The sequence below is a fragment of the Agelaius phoeniceus genome, chromosome 2 (assembly GCF_051311805.1).
Source record: "Agelaius phoeniceus isolate bAgePho1 chromosome 2, bAgePho1.hap1, whole genome shotgun sequence".
Taxonomy (NCBI): domain Eukaryota; kingdom Metazoa; phylum Chordata; class Aves; order Passeriformes; family Icteridae; genus Agelaius; species Agelaius phoeniceus.
Genome location: NC_135266.1, coordinates 29191281 through 29202465, shown reverse-complemented (window position 1 = coordinate 29202465; position 11185 = coordinate 29191281). Strand labels below are relative to the sequence as shown.

The following is an 11185-nucleotide window of genomic DNA, read 5'->3' as shown; positions in this document are numbered from 1 at the left end:
AGTTTGATGATGCAATTGACCACCTTCTCAGCAACAGCTGAATATTTGCTACTCAAAATGTTAAGGTAATGTTGTATTCATAGACAATAGGAAGAACCACCTGTTGCTCTACTTGGATTTTTTGTGTCTGTCATATAATTTCTTGGTACCTCTCTCATTAGTGGTGATAGCAGGATTTGCTGGCTAGTATTTATGCAGTCAGAAATGGTAATCAGCAAGAATAAAATTAATAAATAAGAATTAGAGTCTGTATAATCCTGTAAAATGTTGAGAATTTTATGTTTGTGTATTTTAATCTATGTAAAGTAAGAAGTCCACTCATAGCTTAATTGGTTTTGTTTGTTATCATGTTTGGCATTTTAGAGAAGAGTTCGCTAAAAGGGTTCTGTTTTATATTGTTCTCACTTTCTAATATAAAACTCTTATTTAAAAGACTCTTTGTTTTCAATTATGAAAATACTTTCCTGATCTCATTAGCCAAAAATGATGAAGTGCTGTTTTTCCTGTTTATTTGTGACAATACAAATTAAACACACCTATGGCAAACCAATTACTGTGTTTATTCTTTTTATACAGAGCAAGCCTGTTAGCTGCAAATGTGAAGAGATGAAGCAAGCAGAAAAGAAAAAGTGTGACGAGCTTTGCTGCCGTATCATCCCTGTATCACATAGTTTTAGGATCAATGAATGAATAGGTATGTAAAAGAGACTGTTATTCTACAGAGAAGGGCTATTCCAGAGAAATGAAGGGGAAAAATTAAGAGGCAGATCAGTACATTGTCACTATATGATGACAATATTAGAGAAAGAACTTCATTTGTCTTCTTTTAATTTTGCATCTTTACAGTGGAAGAGTACTACAGAGAGATCTTGATAATAACATCTTTTATCTTATCAAGTGTTGCCACGGTACCAGTATTTTTGTTTCCTTGTTGGAGTTACTCATGTAAGAGGAACCACTCTGCTGTATAAGTTAAAAGTTCACATTCTGTCCTTCATTTTTGCACTTTACATTATAAGACACTTTGTTTACTATAGAGGTAATAGATATCATCACCTTTGGTTAACCATGAAAATGTTGATTTTCAAATTACTAGAAGTTTTAATTATTCTAATTATAACTTAATACTGCTGCAATGACATTTCACATGCAGAAGTTATATCAGTGAAAATCACTTAGGATAACAGGCAGAAATTAAAATGTTTTCTCTGAATATTCACAGTACACTGGAAATTGGGAAGTCAGGATTTCTCACAGATAACACCGTCCATTGCTGTGTTTCCCTCCAAGGAGTTACATGCTACATTCCCTTCCTCCTTTATACACTAAAGCAAGAGAAACATTTCCCTCACTAGCGAGGATTCAGTGGTCTTCTTTGTCAGGCACTAGTTTTGGTGGTTTTGGTGCTGTACAGGCAGAAGATATGGGAGTTGTCTGGATTGTCAGCATCAAGTGGTTACTTTAAATGCCAGAGGTGGAGGAATTCTGGAAAGAGCTGAAAAAATACAAGTAGATTAATTTGCACTTCACAGAAGTTTCTGTTAGAATAGAGACAGAAAAGGACTGAATGAGGCAGGAAGGGAAGAAAACATAGAGGCGAAGTAATGGCAAAAATTAAACATTAAATATTTCCTTTAACTGCATTCAGAGATGGGGATTATATTTGACCAAACAACAAAGTCCTCCACCACAAGTCAGAGCTAAGGCTAGCTCCACTTTTTCATTTCAATACTTTCAACAGAAAGGACCCAGTCAGTTATTCTCTGTGTGCTACATAGTGTACTAGCAACACTAATAGACCAAGCAGATGGTTTTGTGGCATTGTATGAGTGGTATAATATTTTACTGTAAATATAAATAGGATACTCACTCACCTTGTTCAAGTTCCCAATGTACTTTATAATAAACCTAGTAATTTTAACAGAAAAATGTTGACCAACCTTAGCATAACAGCATTCACATGATGAGCTGAATAGCGACACAAATCCCATCCATTTACAAAAAAGTCAGTGGTATTACATTGACTTTTACAATTTGAAGGATAAACACAGAAATGTGAGAGATGAAGTAATAAAAGCCATGTAGTCCCTGCTCTTCAAAGGTCTCACCAGAACCCACAAAGGTAACATACCTACTCTTTTTGATTTTAATAAGCTTTGTATAAGTCAAAAATCATTGAAAATTAATAACAGGAAAAAGAATCACTCTGTTTATATTTGTTGGGTTGTATCCATAATAAACTTATAAAAAAAGAAAACAGTAGAAAACATTAAAACAGAACCAAATAATAAATTAATTCGAGACTTCAAGATTACCTCATTTTCTGCTCCAACACAAGTGTGTGATGACTTTTCCAAAGCCTTTATTGAAAACATTTCTTTTCCCATTGTGGAACTGTGCATCTTGCTTTCTCCTTGCAGCTGTTCCTTCTGGGGACATGAATCCTGGGACAAGCAGTTACCAATATCAGAGTGTAGTCTGGAATGTACCACCACCTGGGACACCAAAGGATTACAGATTGCTCTCATGGGAACTGCTGGGTGAGAGGTGGTGGTAGTGGGTCAGGAAAGTGTCCAGCTAAAGCAGAGTGCCCAGGAGTGCCCCAGGGAACAGAAGCAAGGCCAAACATCATTCTGCCAGACACAGATTTCTGAGCTAACCTGGATTTTCAGGTAGAGCAGGTAGGTTTTATTCTTTCAGTGGATTTTTATCTGACAATAAAATAAAGCAAGCTAAAGGAGTATAAGATTAGATTTAGATCCTCATTCTGCATTTCATAAAAGGAGAACTGAGGAAAAGACAGCTGGAGCGATTTTCTGGAGCAAGTTGTGCCCTGGGTCGAACTGGATCTCCTGTCTTGTTCAGAGGCTGCCCTTTCCTGACTGTGATGTGGAAGAAACACAGCCATTAGCAGGCACCTGCAAAAATGCTCCACCTGCTTTTGCTCAAAGTGACAAAGCCCAGAGGATGATGTCTGTGTTCCCTGCAGGTCTGTAGGGAGCATGATGTAGCTGATTCAATTCCCAGCTCCAGTACACCTGCAAGGTCTCATTGATCTGCTGTTCAGTGCTCTGAAAACTCAGAAATCTATTATCAGTGTGAGCATGTGCTTATTGATCAGGTTACCTGCTTCTGCTCCCTGTGTGTGCCTAATTGTACCAGCATACACACACACACGTAAATATTCACATATGTGTGCACAGATACAGGCACACACACATGGGTTAGGGGCATGTGTGTATGATAAAGGCTTTACCTTTTTTTTTTTTTTTAGCTTTACAAAACTGCACATAAATAAAAAGAATGGACCTTCCCTGTGAAACGTGAGCACAGAAACGCTCACAAGTGGCCAAGAGCTGCTAAATAATTAATCAATAGAGCAGTGTGGCAGTTTGAAATGTAAATGTGATGGATGAAGGTGTGATGCTTGTCATCAAGCAGAAAATGATGTGACTGGAATGGATAACCCACAGTACCTGCTAACTGGCAAGAGCTTGGACACAAAGATAAAGTAAAGCCATCAGAAAGCAGACCTGGCAACCCCTAATTCTTGCCTTTGACCCACAATTCACTTTCATGTCTCTGTCCCAGAAGAGATGTTTAAAAAAATGATGAAGAGAGATCTTGGGGTGGGAAAGGGGTGAGAAAAAAACCATCTGAAGAAATGCTACCTGACAAGGCTGCAGGCTACGTTCTTGAGAACACCTTTCTTTTCTTTATGTTCTCCTTCTCCCGTTAAATAAAAATGCGGCTCCTTTTTTCCCTTCCCTTTCTTCCGAAACTCTCCTGAGCCGTTCCTGCAAGTGGTTCTGTGACTCGGGAGCTGACAACAACCGCATGCAAAGGAACAAAGAATGAGAGTGACAATTCAGAGTGCACGCAGGTGAGAAAGACACCTTTTACTTATCAAACTAGGCTGCAAAAAATGCTCTTTTTACTCAGCGAGCTAGAAATAGCGGTGATCTAACAAGGCACTGATCCAAATTCTTTATTTATGCTGAGATGTAATGCTAACAGGATTTTTAGGTTGACTAGTAGTCTGTGGCCCCTCCATTCAAGTAAGGAAGCATTCCTCTGATTTGGAAAGAGGAAAATCCATATAATTACCGTATATTATGTGACAGGAAAATGTATGCTGCGATGGTAAAGGGTGACAGAAAATGTCCATCAAAAAATTTGTTCTCAGAGTCTTCCTATGCCAGTCATTGCATTCTCTCTGAGGAGAAACACAACGTGATAGAACTCAATTGGTCCAAATTTGAGAGAAATTAACTTTTGTAAAAAATGGGATTTTTCTGATCCTTTTTTTCCCCCTATAAAATTGTAACCCTGCAAGTAGAATTTAAAAGTTCAATGCCTCCTTCTCTCTGGAAAAGAGAAACCTCTTTCTCAGTAAGTACCATTTAGCAGGTTGGAGATTTTTTTTCTCTTTTGTTATCAAAATCACACTCTTTACAGAAAGTGAAAAATACCATAGTTTTACATTAAATTTTCAAACTCCCCAAAATATACATTAGCAGATAACACCCACTAAAAGTGAAAGCTAAATATAGATATATAATAATAGTGCTTTGGCATGCAAAATAGATGTTCTACCATTTCTAAGTCATAAAATATAAATACAAGTATTCTCTTAAAATCTTTTTGTGTTTTTAGGATCTCTACAGATGTGAAGCAGCCTGCAGAAGCAGCAGATCTCCAGGTGAACTGGCCAATGTTTCCATATTTCCTCAAATGATTATTTTTACCTTTTATTTGTTGGGATCAGGTTTTTAATCTTTATGATACCTTTATAAAAGAGTCATCAAGAAAACACCTAAGTATTTCTATACCAAAAAACTCCAAAAAAAAAAAATGCCAAAATTAATCTTGGAAGTCAAGAATTAGAGCTTACATTAAAATGGAGCCCTAATTTGTCCAGCTCCATAGTAAATAACACACATTTTGTCTGGGACAGGTTGCTGATTGTAAATCCACTGTAAATCCATTGAGGGGAAATCCTTTCTGTAAGCTGGCTACCTGGATAAGCTTTGAGCAAAGTGCCAGCTATCTGTGTATACAGGGAATCACCATGGTCCAAATAAATATTTCCTCTTTAGAATGGCAAAAATGTGGTCTGATTGGTAATTCAGCTTGAATTTCATTTTTGGGGCATTTTAAGTCGTGTCTTTGAATTTTTTGTTTTGGAGTTTTCATCTACCTCATGTCAGAGCCACTTAGCTGTATATATTTACTTACACAGCAGGGACATTCATAATAATTTTTAGTGTTTTTTGACAGCTTCACAAATGCAATATCATCATAAGCAGGAATCAGACCTGAGAATTTGGAAAAATATGAGTACACTAGTCTGTGGGAAGGAGGAATGATCCCGCACTTTACATCTGTTATGTTTTTGACGGGATATGTTTGTAGATTTTGCAGGGTTAAAAAGGAATTTGGTCTAATGGCTCACAAAGATTGATGCTGAGTATAAGCAATTGCCATATTGCAGTAATGTAGCAATATTTATCACTAGTAGGTCTTCCATTCCCTCATAAACTGCTGTAGAAGTGGATAAGAGACATTTTAGCACTCTGTTGTCACTAAACTCACAGAAGTCCATTTCTGTACCTTGTCTGTCTCAGCTACAGAGGGTCTTGCTATAGAGAAATGACAGATTGGGCTGTAAATGTGCATCAGTCATCCCCAGCCTCAGGGAAGGAGAGGCACCTACTCAGGCTGGAGAGAGCTGTGATGCACCCTGTCCTTGTGCCCAGACTGCAGGACCAGGTCACTGCTGGAGAGTAATAGGAGCAGTGGTTCACTGCGGTAGGGAATGTACAGATACACCAGCAATTAGCCAATATTTTCAAATACCACAGAAACAGAGGCATCACCAGGACTTTACCTTTAAGTTTGGTAGGTACATAGAGGAAAGGGACATAAAAATTAACCTGACAAAGGCAGAGCTAAAACACAGACCTGTGTCTTAAACCCCAAAGTGGCCTTCAGCAGCTGCCTACTGCAGAGGAGAAGCTGACAACCTCCTAGCAGAGTGTCCCAGATCACTGTCCCAGCCTCCATCAATTTGAAGCTTGGACATTTCCCAAGTTAGGAAATTTTGCCTACCTTGCTGTAGCGATGATTGTTTAAATATATAGCCATGACTTGCCCATACAAGCAGGCTTTGTTTCACCCCAAGTGTTATGCCAAACTAGTTGTATATCATCATGAAGAATAACTGCATTTCTCCAGAGCTGATTTCCTATGGCACATTTTACTTAGATACTTTCTCAACACCCTCGCAAATATGTCATAGATCTAAAGCACAATCTCCGTTTCAAAATGAATGGGTCTGATTACAGGCATATTCATTTTGTAAAAGGTACAAAAGGATACAAATGTGCCTTTCCATCTCCTATAATGTCAAAGTAAGACCCTCTTGCCCTTTTACTTCAATCCCCGCAATTTGAAAATATAAAAAATGACTTGATTATATGTTTTTTACCATTAAGTGTATAATTGCTTTTGTGTTTTGACATTTAATTCCTCTTACCAAAATACATGGTAGGAATTAAAAGTCAAATCTTTTATGTATTTGATGTACAGAACCTTCCACGTATTTCAATGAGGAATATAGAGCAGTGAAATCTCACAGCAGGTACAGTGAAGCCATCTAAAAATGAAGTCACTTTTTATACTGGAAATCTGACTGTGGCCCCAGTTCTGCCCTCCCTTATCTAGGTCAATGGCTTTTGAAATCACTGGAAGGTCTGAATGAGTCAAAACCAGGCAAAACCTGCAGGACTTGACCTTTAAAATAGAGCTGGGATTATACCGTGCCCTCTCAGGCAGATTTTGAGATTACAGTCCAGTCTGAAAATTAGTTCTGAAAGCCCTAAGACAGGAGTTGGCCAGGCACTTGAGTATATTGACTCAGTATGGGATGGCAGTAGGAAGGAACACGAATCCCAGAAGGGAGGAACAGGAGCAGCCAGGGCATGAGTGGGGTATCTCAGCTGGCCCAAGGCCAGCAGGAGGACTCTGATGTTGAGAGAGAAAGTGAACTCTGGGCTGGTGAAATGGTGTAGATGCACACAATATGTTGCTTGTAGGTGTTTCACATGGTTTTTATCTTCCCTTTGTCTCAACTTTCCCAGTAAGGTTTTCCCACTTCCTGTATTGTCCTTCCCTATATTGCGTTCTTCCCTCTCTTTCTCACAGTTTTAATATTCCTCCTTTTCCTCTGTTCTTCTGTCTCTCTTTCATTACTTGTGCCCTTTATTTGAATTCTCTCACTCCTTTCTTTCCTGTACTGCATGCCAAATTCTCCATCTTTACCTTAATTTCTGTTCATACTCATTCACAACCTACAGTTTGAGATTTCTTCTGGCTGCATTTCCTTCCACTGGTCACTCCATTGTGATTTATCCCCATTCACTCAAGTCCCAAAGTGACTCGACCCTGCAGCCATAGCTGGGATTAGTGCCCTGAGGTTCAGATTTATGGAGTCTAGTGCTGTCTGAAAAAGTTTTCTGCAATCTGGGAAGCGGACTCTGTCTGGGACATCAGATGAATTGATCTTGGGACTGCCTGAGCCAGGAATTTTGATGGTAGGCAGTAATTGCAAACAAGAACTCAGCAATGCTCTTCCCAATGTTGGTATTCTCACTCACAAATTCTGTCACGCCTTCTAACAAAAACTGCTGGTCTAGGAGAATATGCTCTTGGAGTAAAATTTGCGCTGTCCTTCTCCTTTTCCCGAAGCCAGGGACACAGTTTTCTTTCTTTTACCTCAGGAAAGATAGCATCAACAAAGGTAAAGGACAATATAAAGGGTATCCAGGAAGAGAAGTAAAGGGAGCAGGAAATAGTTGCGTCAGGAAGAAGCAAGTCAGAGAGAGGGAGAGGAGGGGGAGAGAGATAGAGTGAGAGAGCTGATAATATCTCCACACAACAGTTGTAAGTGTCACCAAATCTCATGGAGACACACTTAGCTCCCCATAATGAAAGCAGCTTGCATTGCATGGGTGCCAGCCACACAAATGCTGGAAATTGCTTCCCTTTGGCCATCATGTGCTTGCACTTTGCAGGGGGAATGAGAGAGCTTGGGGCTGTTCCAGACCAGCCATGGCTTCCAAGGGCCTCCTTTCCATGCATCCTACTGCTGGCAGTATTGTGAGCATGAAGAAATTTTCAGGGGTGTGTTAAAGGTTCGTTTAGACATACACACGTGTGTACATGCACATGCACTTGCACATTTTTCTCATCATTGTTTGCACAGGCAAAAATTTCAGTTTAAAAATGAGAAGGGAATGGAAAGCCCACAACAAGTAAATCACATAATTGGCCCAAGCCCATACATTCAGGAAGGCAGATTTACAACAAAGAGCAGACTTACTACAAAGAAATGGATCTCATTTTTGTTCAATGAGTTACTGCAAGTAATAGAAGTCATTGATTTATACCTGTATCATCCTGTCTTCGAAGTCTCTTGATAGACGTTTTAGACCAGCCATCCTGAATATCTTAAGTATGTTCATATGAGTAGCTATTTTACCCAAAATTGGGTGTCATTTGAAAATTCTGTATTTTTGAAAATCTGTAATCTTCTCAATTGACCTGCTTCACAGTAGCCATCAACTCAAGGAGATGCTTCAAAGTTAACAACTTTTTATTCTTTTATGATCATGCAATTCTGAATTTGGGAGGTGCAAGACAGGTGCAAATTATTGCTTTCTTGCAGGTCTTACGGGGTGACCAAAGTCTTCAATAGGTCACCTTGCATGGTACAGTATTTCAGAACACACTTGCATCCAAACAAGAGTAATTGCTCATGCTACTCATAAGGGGCTCTCTGTTCACACCACTCGTCAAATGGTTTTGGGGTCATTCAAAATGACCTTTTAAATATTTTTTTTTAAGGAAATAATGTCAAAAAACTACAGAATTTAGTGCTGCTCAGCCTGAAAGAAAGCTGTTTCTCAGAATGGGGAACTAGGGGAAGATGTTTTCACTCAGCTGGAAGTTTTATGGGGCAGATTTCATCCATAATCCAGAATTAAATGTCAGGTCCCTTGAGATCTTGAAACTCAATGAATGTTCAGCCCCAGAAATCAGGTGATGAACCAGAACTTCAGACTCTCAGAAACCAAACACTTTGTGCTTCAGAGAGATTTGGTTTGGTTTTATGTTTTCTCTATTTTTTTTTCTTTTTTTCCTTAATTTTGATGGATGATGTTTTGTTCTGCAGTGAGTTTTAATGTGTGTAGCTGTGGAACATTTTCAATTGTCGCAAACAACAACAACAAAAAGCAATATTTCAATATTTCTCAAGAAAAGGCTTCAAAGGTTTCAGATCTTTTTAAAATGTTTCTGCTTTATTTTGACGTGGCATAAAAGTTTTGTATGCAGTCTCGCATCCGCTATTGTGACAGCTGTATTTAATGAGTGCAAAATGATCAGAAAAACATCCTTTTCTGTGGGTTGCCATTGCCAGCAGATGACAGGAGAGAGGCAGTACTATAATAACAGAAGCGATGAAGTAGTTCATATTACTACTGATGAGGTATTTCTAGCTCAAACGCCTAGCTATGCCTTTTGAAAATAATGCATTGGTCACATTACCTGATGGTTTCATCAGATTTTGTTTCCAAGTGCATTTTGAAGCAAAATTGTGCATTCTTAGCCTAAGGTCATGAAGTGGTTGGTGGCAACACATTATTTGGGGATAGCAAAGTCAGTTTCTGTAAGATGAAGAGGGAAAGGTCCTAGTCTTGTCTATAAATACCGGCCTTTTCATCAAACTAATGCTAAGCCTGAAATGCAGATCCACAGATATGCTAGAAATGAAACATTGCACAATACGTTTGATTTCTATTTTATATGCATATTTATTATCAGACTATTTTAGTCTAAATTGGAGAGAGTATAAAAATAAATCTAAATGGATTTGAAAGGCGGGGTATTTCTTTTTTCAAAGCTTCGTCGTTCCTGACTTCCTCTGGTGACTGTTAGCTTATCATGCCTTTGTACAGGAGATCTAAGTATTTCATTCTCTCTTGTGTCTCCATATGGTACCATTTCGCAGATAGTCTTCCTTTGGTCGCAAGATGACAGTGAGAATGGATTGTCAAACTGGACCACTATGACAATTTACTCTGAGGGAGAAAATCCTGTGGGTGTTTAGAAGCTTTACTGTAAGTTATATTTGATTAACTTATCCTACTACTGACAAATAATTAGGTCAGCAATTAATTTCAAAATGCAAATGTGCTACAGGCCTTCATATTTTAAGAAATTCCCTTTGTCTTTAGTTTCTACTTGTGTTAAAGTCTTAATGGATTTAGCTGAATGAAGAAACAAAATTATGTTTTCTAATGCTTTATTTACTTGGTTGAGTTGGACTTTTTCAGCAAATATTGACAGCAAATGTTTGTTCAGAAATGATCATGTGGAATGGAATTTAATGGAGTAAGAAAACAGAAGACTAATTATGAACCACACTTAAAAAAAAAAATATATATATATATAATATATTTTCACACTTCTGCTGCAAAATATTTATCTACCTTCATGAAATAGGAACAGAAAGACATACCAGAGGGTCAGGAGGAGATAATTTTGACAAAATCATTAGTACCTGCTTAAGCAGTCTAGGAAACCAGGGTATATCAGAAAAAAACCCCATACCTAACATTGATACAAGTGTGTCTCAAAGAAACTTTTCTACCAGCCTATCTCAGGGACTTTATTATTATACAAACAAAGATTAAAGGCTCAACCCTTCCCAAGAGAAGCTCAAGGGAGTTTTCTGTTAACTTTAAGGGAGTGAGGCACCTAAGTCTATGTTTTCTGTGATTAAAATCATGCAATTTTTTAAAAAATATTCAAAATATGCTGCTGCAAACAAACTAACCAGCTATCCTGATGTAAAATCTGAATGAATTTACATAGGTGGCAGAATTATATTAGAATTTTCTATGAGTTATTTTGCTCAAATGTGTCAAATCAAGAAGGAGAACAATCGCTCAAAAATTTGGTGAGGGTTTTTCACAAAAATTTTACTGACCTGAAGATGAAAAAAAATTTATGCTGAATGATGCAAGCCACTTTGGAAGAAATAATGGTTAAAAAAAAAAGACAAGTTTTTGGTTTTCTGGGCGTTTTTGGTTTAAAACTATGCTTTCGTATCACATTCGCT

General features: G+C 38.1%; 2 protein-coding genes across 22 annotated transcripts in view; one reads left to right on the top strand and one right to left on the bottom strand.

The window, feature by feature from the left end:
* Nucleotides 1-539: 539 nt before the first annotated feature.
* LOC129117132 (uncharacterized) overlaps nt 540-11185 on the bottom strand; it is a 66255-nt gene continuing 55609 nt past the window's right edge. For 20 of the 21 annotated variants that reach the window (XR_008533809.2, XR_013180855.1, XR_013180853.1 and 17 more), the window contains 2 exons: nt 2316-3823; nt 540-1495 (listed from right to left, as the gene is read on the bottom strand). The gene's annotated coding sequence lies outside the window, so the exon portion shown is untranslated. The remainder of the gene's footprint in view (nt 1496-2315; nt 3824-11185) is intronic. The other variant, XR_013180828.1, reaches the window with a different exon arrangement.
* LOC129117135 (uncharacterized) overlaps nt 3748-11185 on the top strand; it is a 63269-nt gene continuing 55831 nt past the window's right edge. Inside the window, exons 1-3 of the mRNA XM_077173381.1 lie at nt 3748-3883; nt 4657-4702; nt 10073-10181. The gene's annotated coding sequence lies outside the window, so the exon portion shown is untranslated. The remainder of the gene's footprint in view (nt 3884-4656; nt 4703-10072; nt 10182-11185) is intronic.